Raw genomic sequence first — 7,508 nt, 5'->3', positions numbered from 1 at the left:
CGGCCGACAAGCTGGCGGAGGAGCTCGCGGCCAAGGACGAGGAGCTCGCCGCGCACCGCCAGAAGCGCCACGATGCCCAGCAGGCGCGCGCAAGCGACCCTGCCTTGGCCGCCGCCGACGCTGTCGCGCCGCGCAGCGGGAAGGGAGCAGCATCGCCGCACGTCGGCGCAGTGCAGCGCCAGGCCGTCGACCCTGCCACCGTGCCCGTGGCCCCCGCCGTTATCGCGGAGGAGCCGCTCTACGTGGCCACCGCGGAGGAGCTGCAGCATGTGCGCGACTTCGCAGATCAGCTCGCTGAGGAGCTAGAGGCGTTCCGCCAGAAGCGCCACGACGCCAAGAAGGCGCGCGCCGCGGAGCCGGAACTTGCGGATGCCGACGGCGTGGAGCCAAGCAGCGGGCCCACCAGTAGTCGCTCTCCCACTGGCCGCGCAGCCCCGCGTGGACAGAGCGCTGCACCGCGCGGCACTGCATCGCAGCAGCACAAGCTCCTCGGCCCCGCCTACCAGTCCATCGACCCGGCTACCATCGCCAACGAGCCGCTCTACGCCGTCACCATCGAAGAGTACAAGGCCAAAGACGCCGCAGGGGAGCGAGCCATGGACGAGGCGGAGCGCATGGCGGACGAAGTGCAGCGGCTCGCCGTGGAACTGGAGGACGCCAAGGCGGCGGCCGACAAGCTGGCGGAGGAGCTCGCGGCCAAGGACGAGGAGCTCGCCGCGCACCGCCAGAAGCGCCACGATGCCCAGCAGGCGCGCGCAAGCGACCCTGCCTTGGCCGCCGCCGACGCTGTCGCGCCGCGCAGCGGGAAGGGAGCAGCATCGCCGCACGTCGGCGCAGTGCAGCGCCAGGCCGTCGACCCTGCCACCGTGCCCGTGGCCCCCGCCGTTATCGCGGAGGAGCCGCTCTACGTGGCCACCGCGGAGGAGCTGCAGCATGTGCGCGACTTCGCAGATCAGGCTGCCCATGATGCAGCAACGAGGGAAGCGGAAGTTGCTGGTACCGTGGAGAATCTGAGAAATGAGTTGGATGATGTGCGCGAGATGAATGCTAAGTTAGAAGACGAAGTTTTTGCTTTGAAAGAGCAACTGTCGGACGCTGAGGATGCATACAAGAAGTTAGCAGGCGCTCTGGTAGTCGCCGAAGACGAGCGTCAAGAGCTGTGTGACGATCTGGAGGCCGCCTTAGACGAGCTTGAGCAGAAGAAAGATGAATACGATGAACTGCTCGGCAACTTGGAGGAGGTTCAGGGTTTGCTGGAAGCTGCTGACGTTGCTGGGCGAACCGCTGTGGAGGCGTTGGAGCAGCGAAACCGAGACATGGCGGACCTGCAGGGCGAGTTGGCCAATGCGCTGGACGCCAGCAAAGAAAATGAGAATCTTCGTGCACTGCTGGATGCCAAGGAGAGAGAGATCGATAGACTGAAAGAGTACAACAGTTTCTGGACTGACACTGTCGGCACCGGAAAGCAGAAGGTAACACACAGGCTCACAAAGATCTTCGATGGCGACTGGACTCGTTTGATGCGTCATAGACCTGAGGCACTGAAGGCAGCGTTCGTGATTGATTCCAGCAACGCATGCCACGTGCCCGGAGACCAGATTGTGCAAGTAGATTTCGATCACGATTAGTAAGAACGGCGTCGATGGGAGTTTTTCTGCTTTGTAAGAGCCCGTCATCAGTTTTCTCTGCTTGTTTTGGTTCGCATTTTCGCTGAGCAAGACGCGCTGGTTTGCGCCTCTATCATGTTGGTACTGGTCCCTTGAAGTGGGTGAGAGCGCCTCATCGGTTATTTGGTTTGTGGAGTGAGTGTGCTGGCGTTCTCATACCGCAGAGCGTGTATTCTGCCACGTGCTTATTTTTTTCATTGTATTATGATTCCTCAGTCATCTGTTCATGGTGAACGCGCCCGTTGTCACCATTTTTTCCTTGCGCTATCCCTCTTTGATTCCATAGTGATCCACTCTTGAAGTAAGCGTTGGCTCGTTTTGCAGGACATTTGTGAGCTTTTCTCACACTATCGTCTTGCCTGATACGTGGAGTTACTTCAGTGTAGTTTGCTGCCGTGTTTGTGCTTTTGTTCGTAGACTGTCTTGACGATCATAGTTCCTTCATCCTGTTGTTTGCAGGTGTGTCTTGTATGTCTGAAGACGACGCCTGGCTCACCGGTTGCTCAGTTCATCGTCTGTCTGTGTACGTGTTCAATAGTGTTTCTTTCTCTCGGACCACTGAGGTGTAGACTCTCGCTTACACGCCTCAAGAAAAAAAATGCCTACGTTCGCTCTGTTGTGCTGCCCGTGTGCTTCGCCGTTCGCTGCACATCAATGTAGCTGTGTGCAGTCTCGCTCAGAGCTGCGCCCCGTCCTTGCGACGCTGGCATCACGGTGCTGCCTTCTACTTTGACCCCCTCAACCTTCTCTTTCCCACGCTCGTAACTTCTGACCATCGCACAGCCAAAACAAGTCGAAATTTGGTTGGGACTTCACCTGCGCGCACTGTCGCTTCTCAACCGCCCGCCATCGCAGTGATTTGGCGTGTGCGTCATCACACTCAGCTTCCTTCCGCTGAAACCAAACAGCTAAGAATCATGGCGGTATTTTCATGTCTGAAATGCGGCTATGCCTACGAGTTCCTCGTCTCAAATAGCTTCACTCGTAGGCTCCTCACACGAACAGATCACTGTCCCAAGTGCGATCGCCTTTCCACGTTCCGGTTCATGAGCGTGAGCGGCATGGTTGGGCGGATGCCTTACAAGCCGGTGGATACACCTGGACCGTCCTACGCTACTTTATACTGGCGCAAGCAGCGAAGCGGAAAGATCGCGTCACAGCCGTTAAATGAGGTTTGTAACAAGAATGAATTTTGATGCTGTTGGCCCACCGAATGCAAAACCGAAACCTTGAAAAGAAATGCAACGTTTTTGGCGTCCCCCGTGCGGCTTTGATGCCTCTGCGTGGTGCGCCTCGCCCTCCTCCGCCCTTCAGCCGGCTACCAACCCACCCCACCCCACCCCTGCGCCAAACCCTACCGCCCCTCGCCGCAGGCTGGTCAGCCCCGCAGGCCCCCCCCCCACCCACCACCAAGCAAAAAAAACGCGGGACGGGAAACTTGCACCCGCCACGCCGACCGCGCCCACCCCAAACGAAAGCCGGCGCCAGGCAAAAAACGAAGGGAATGAAAGCGCCCCAGATCCGGGAGAAAGGGGCCTAAACCGCAAGCTGAGCGTGCCGACCCGCCAAAACACCCCCCCCCTAAACAAAAGCCCGACCCGCCGCCAGAGGACCAACACATTGCGCAAAGCAACGGCAGACAGGCCCCGCGGCAGCCCCAAACATCACCCGCCCCACACCGCACAAGCCGGCAGCGGGGGTAGCATTGGAAACGTTGAAGCCAAGTTGAAAATTCACCAACCATATGAAGGCCACAAAGGCGTTCCCCCCAGCAAAACCCCACCGGCGACCCCACCGCCACCGGCCCGAAAAACGCCACGGGGCAGGTGGTGTACGGGCCCCTGGCCCTTCCAAAACCGCGGGCAGCCCGCGCCCCCTGCCCCCGGGCCACCGAAAAAAAAAGGCCCAAGAAAATAGACCCTCGGCCAAAGCCACCCCTTACAGGCCATAGGCGCGCACAAACCCACGCGGGTGCTTGCCGATTTCGAAGGGTCGACAAGCACAAAACGAGAAGCCGCATAGCCGCCCACCCCGCCTGGCCTTTGCTTCGGCAGACCCCTCGGGGCCGGCACCACCACACGCGCACCCCCAGCCCCCATGAGCCGCGCCAGGCCAGAAAGACAAGCGAAAAGAACAGCCCCGACACCCCCCAGGCGCCGCAAGGGCATCGCCAACCCCCCCCCCCCGACGAAAAATGCAAAAACAAGAAATGCGCCACACATCCCGCTACCGACTATTTTTCCATGGAAACGGGCGTGCCGCGACCGAGGCTTTCCAAAGAAAAAAAAAAGCAATTGAAAGGAATACCAAACGAAGCTTAGGGGAGAATCGAAAAAGACACATTAGCAAACATTAAAAAAAAAACACTTTCCTTTACCTACACCCGGATGAAACAAGGCTTCGCGCGCCCCATCTTCCCCTGGTCGCTTAAAAAAGCCCCCCCCCCCTGTTTTCTGTCTTCGGAAAACCGACGCGCTGGGTGCTTTGTTTGCGACCGGCCCCCACAAAAACCAGACGGAGAAAGCCGGAAAAACACCAAGAGAATTTTGCCATTTTCGAGCCTCCAAAACAGCAGAAACACCAAAGGGTAAACAGACATGCTTGTTTCAAGTGAAAACATCCTATCGATCACCCCGGGGCACAACATCAAAATATTTCAGGCTGAAAACCCCAAACCCTTCCTCCGGAAAAGGCCTCCACCCCCTATGCTGAAACGCTTTTGCCTCCCCCCACACCCCGCGTTTGTCAAAAACGCCCCCCGCGCAAATCCCCGATGCACGCTTTTGCCAGACGCACAGATTTTGGTCCCCGAAAGCTTTTTGAGGGCAGGTTTTTTTTTTGCAAATGCAAAGCGCGCCAAACCCTTTCAAAATGCGCGGCGGAGGAAGAATAAACAGCGAAACCCGCGGGCAAATAATTCAGAAAAAGAAAAACCCGTTGTTTTATAAATGATTTTCGGAAAACAGCCCCCCTTTTGTCTGGAAAATATCTGACGAGAAGGAAAAGTTATTTTGGTGTGAACATGCGCGGTGCGCGTGCTGTGGTTTATCCCCCTTCTCGCGGCCACACCGACGATTTTCAAAGAAACGCTACAGAAAGTCAAAACCATGCTGGTTCGGAAAAAAGGAAGCGCCACAAAAAAAAGCAACGAGAAAGAAAACTTAAAGGCAGCCTGGCCCTGTGCTGGCCTGCGGGGCGTTTCTTTTAAAAAAACTGACCCGGAAAGCGGCGGCCTCTTGCATGCGGGTTCCTCTTTCTGCCGTTTCCTTTGTTCTGCGGTCTTTTTTTTTTGAGGGCGGCCTTCGCGTGTTTTCGCCTTCTCGTGGGGTTTGGCCCCGCGCAGCGGGGCCGCTTTTCTGCGGAGGGCCCCCACAAGCTGTCTGCACGGCGGCGGGTGAAAAAGAACGGCGGATTTGGAAGAAGGGAAACCCGGGCGGCCGCGCCGCCAACGGCGACCCCCCGGCCGAACGCAAATACACCAAGATCTTCGACGCCAGCATGCGCGGCCGGAAACGGCCCCCACCCCGATGCTTCTTACACGCACGGCCCTCACGGCGCATTAAGCAGACCGTGGTCGGCGGGAAAAAAGGTGCTTTGAAGCAGCACCAGTGGCAGATACACAGCGCGATGCCGCGCCCACTTGTTTTTTTTTCCATGTTTGGGGGCGGTAGCTGTGTTTAAAGAAGTCTTTCCAGTGGCGCACGGGGGTGGGCGGAAAATTTCAAGGGGCGAAAAGGTTTTCCAAGGACGACAAAACACAGGTTTTTAGGACCCAGGCGCGTTTTTTGCCGGGTAATGGATCTTGAAAGGGTGTGGCCGTGGGGGGCTTTCACTTTTTCCCCGGTGTGAAGGCATTTTGCCGGTTTTGGGGTGACCCCATGATATTCCCAGGGTTCTTGGTTTTGCACGCGATAATTTTGCTGGTTTGGGGATAAAATTCGTTTTCCTTTTTGGCTTCTTTTTTGCGGGGTGGGGGTGGTGGGCTTTTGTAAGCGGGGCGTTGCTGGGTGGGCCTTTTCGTGGACCTGGCTACGGCGTTTGGCGAAGCTTGTTTTTTTCTTGAAAATCCCGGCGCCCCCTGGTGTTTATGGGCTTTTTCGGGGCAGCTAAAGCGCGTGGGGCGAACGGTCTTTTTTCATGAATCGGAGGCCCCCGTGGTGCCGAGGGCCTTGGCGGGAACCACGGCCGGAAAACGCCCCCCCCCCCCCGAATGGTTGCCCAGGCGTCTGGCCCTTTGCGGCTGGGGGTCTTTCTTCGTTTTCCTGCCTTCCGGGGGGGGGGGCTGCTTGGGGTGTCTTGGCCCTTGCCGGGGCTGTGGGCCGCACGCCTTTCCAGGGAAACCACGCGCCAGCAGACCGCAAATTCCGCTTATGGGTTGCGGCTTTGTTCTAAACCAAGGTCGTCGTTGTGGTTTCTGCTCTCGGTGACTTTGGGGGGGTGCCGGCGGTGGAAAATCATGCTCCTGTGGGTTAGCTGTGGGGCTTTTGGGCTTCGCCCGCCGTTTCGTCAGCGTGCCAGGCGCTCGCGGTTTCGGGGCCTTGGGGCGGTGCGGGGGGCTTTCCCTATGCCGGGCCGGCGGCCGTTCCTTGCGTGGGGGCTGTTGGTCCCCTCGTTGGGGCGCCCGGCCGGGTGGCTGTTGCGGGTTGGGTTCGGGGTCCTGTGTGTTTGGGGGTTGGGGCCTGCGCGGCGCGGCGCGGCCCTCTGGTGGGCGCTTTCTCGTCGGGCCGCGCGTTTTTCGTGTGTTCTCGGGGGATCCCCCGGCAGGGTGTGGGGGGCCCAAGCGACCGGGCTCCCACGGTCATGCGGGGTCTAGTGGGGCGCGGGGTTTGCCGCAAAGGGTTGGCGGTGGCGCGGGGTTTTGGCAGATGAATGGGTGCGAAGTTGCGGCTTCCTACTTCAGCCACGTCGGTGGGGCAAATGGTGTGTGGGGCTGTGTTTTCACTTCCCTTTTGTCAAAACTTAGTTTGTTAAGCGAGAAAGGCAAAAAAAAGCTTATTTCGCGCGTTGACACCCAAAGGCGTACGGGGGGAGGTTTGTGCGAAGGGGCTTGTCTCCGCCAAACCTTCGTTGGTGCGGTTGCGCGGGGGGAAAGGCTCTTCGCAAAGTTGTTTCCTGGGGCGCGGCGGGTGAGGTTTGCGTCGTTGGTTCTGAAAGGGGTAAGCGCGGTGGGGTTGCTTTGGTTCTCTATCAGGTATGCCTTTTCCCTGGTTGCTTTGGTGTGGTTGGTTGTGCTTTTTGGGGCTTCGGCGCGGGGGTTGTTTCCGGGCCTTTCGTTCTGGTGGTGTGCGTTTTGCCCTCCGCGCGCCTCCGGGGTGGCGCCTTCGTTAAAAGCGCCTGGTGGGGCCAGGTCTGTGCTGGGGGGGGGGTGGTCGGGCGGCTGCCGGCGGCGGTGGCGCGTCTTTCTGGCGCCGCGGTGTGTTCCTGCCGGCGTGGCGTTGGGGGCTGGGGCCCTTTGGCGGCGCCCCCGCGGCCAGCGCGGATGCTGGCGGCGGGGCAAGAAAGGGGGGGGGTGCGGGCTTTGGAGGGCGAGGGCGAGTCGCAAGGGGCACGCGGGCCAAGGTCATTTGGAGTGTCGGCCTCCCGCCCCGAGTTAAGGACGACTGGGCAATTTCAGGCGAGTAAATGTGCCAACGGCGTTCCCAGGCGGTAAAGGACAAAACAGCTGACATGGCGCTAATTGGTGTGCTCTGGTGGGGGGACACTGTGCAGGTACGCGGCAGCCGGTTCTGCCAACCTCAAGTTGCGGTTTCAAACCCAGCAAGAGCAAATCACTCAGTCTTTGTTCCCGTTTCACACAAAGATATCCACAAGCGGCCCATCACCCAGGACCCAGTGTGCGAC

The sequence above is a fragment of the Leishmania donovani genome, chromosome 34, assembly GCF_000227135.1.
Source record: "Leishmania donovani BPK282A1 complete genome, chromosome 34".
NCBI lineage: Eukaryota > Euglenozoa > Kinetoplastea > Trypanosomatida > Trypanosomatidae > Leishmania > Leishmania donovani.
Note: the sequence above shows the minus strand (reverse complement) of the source record.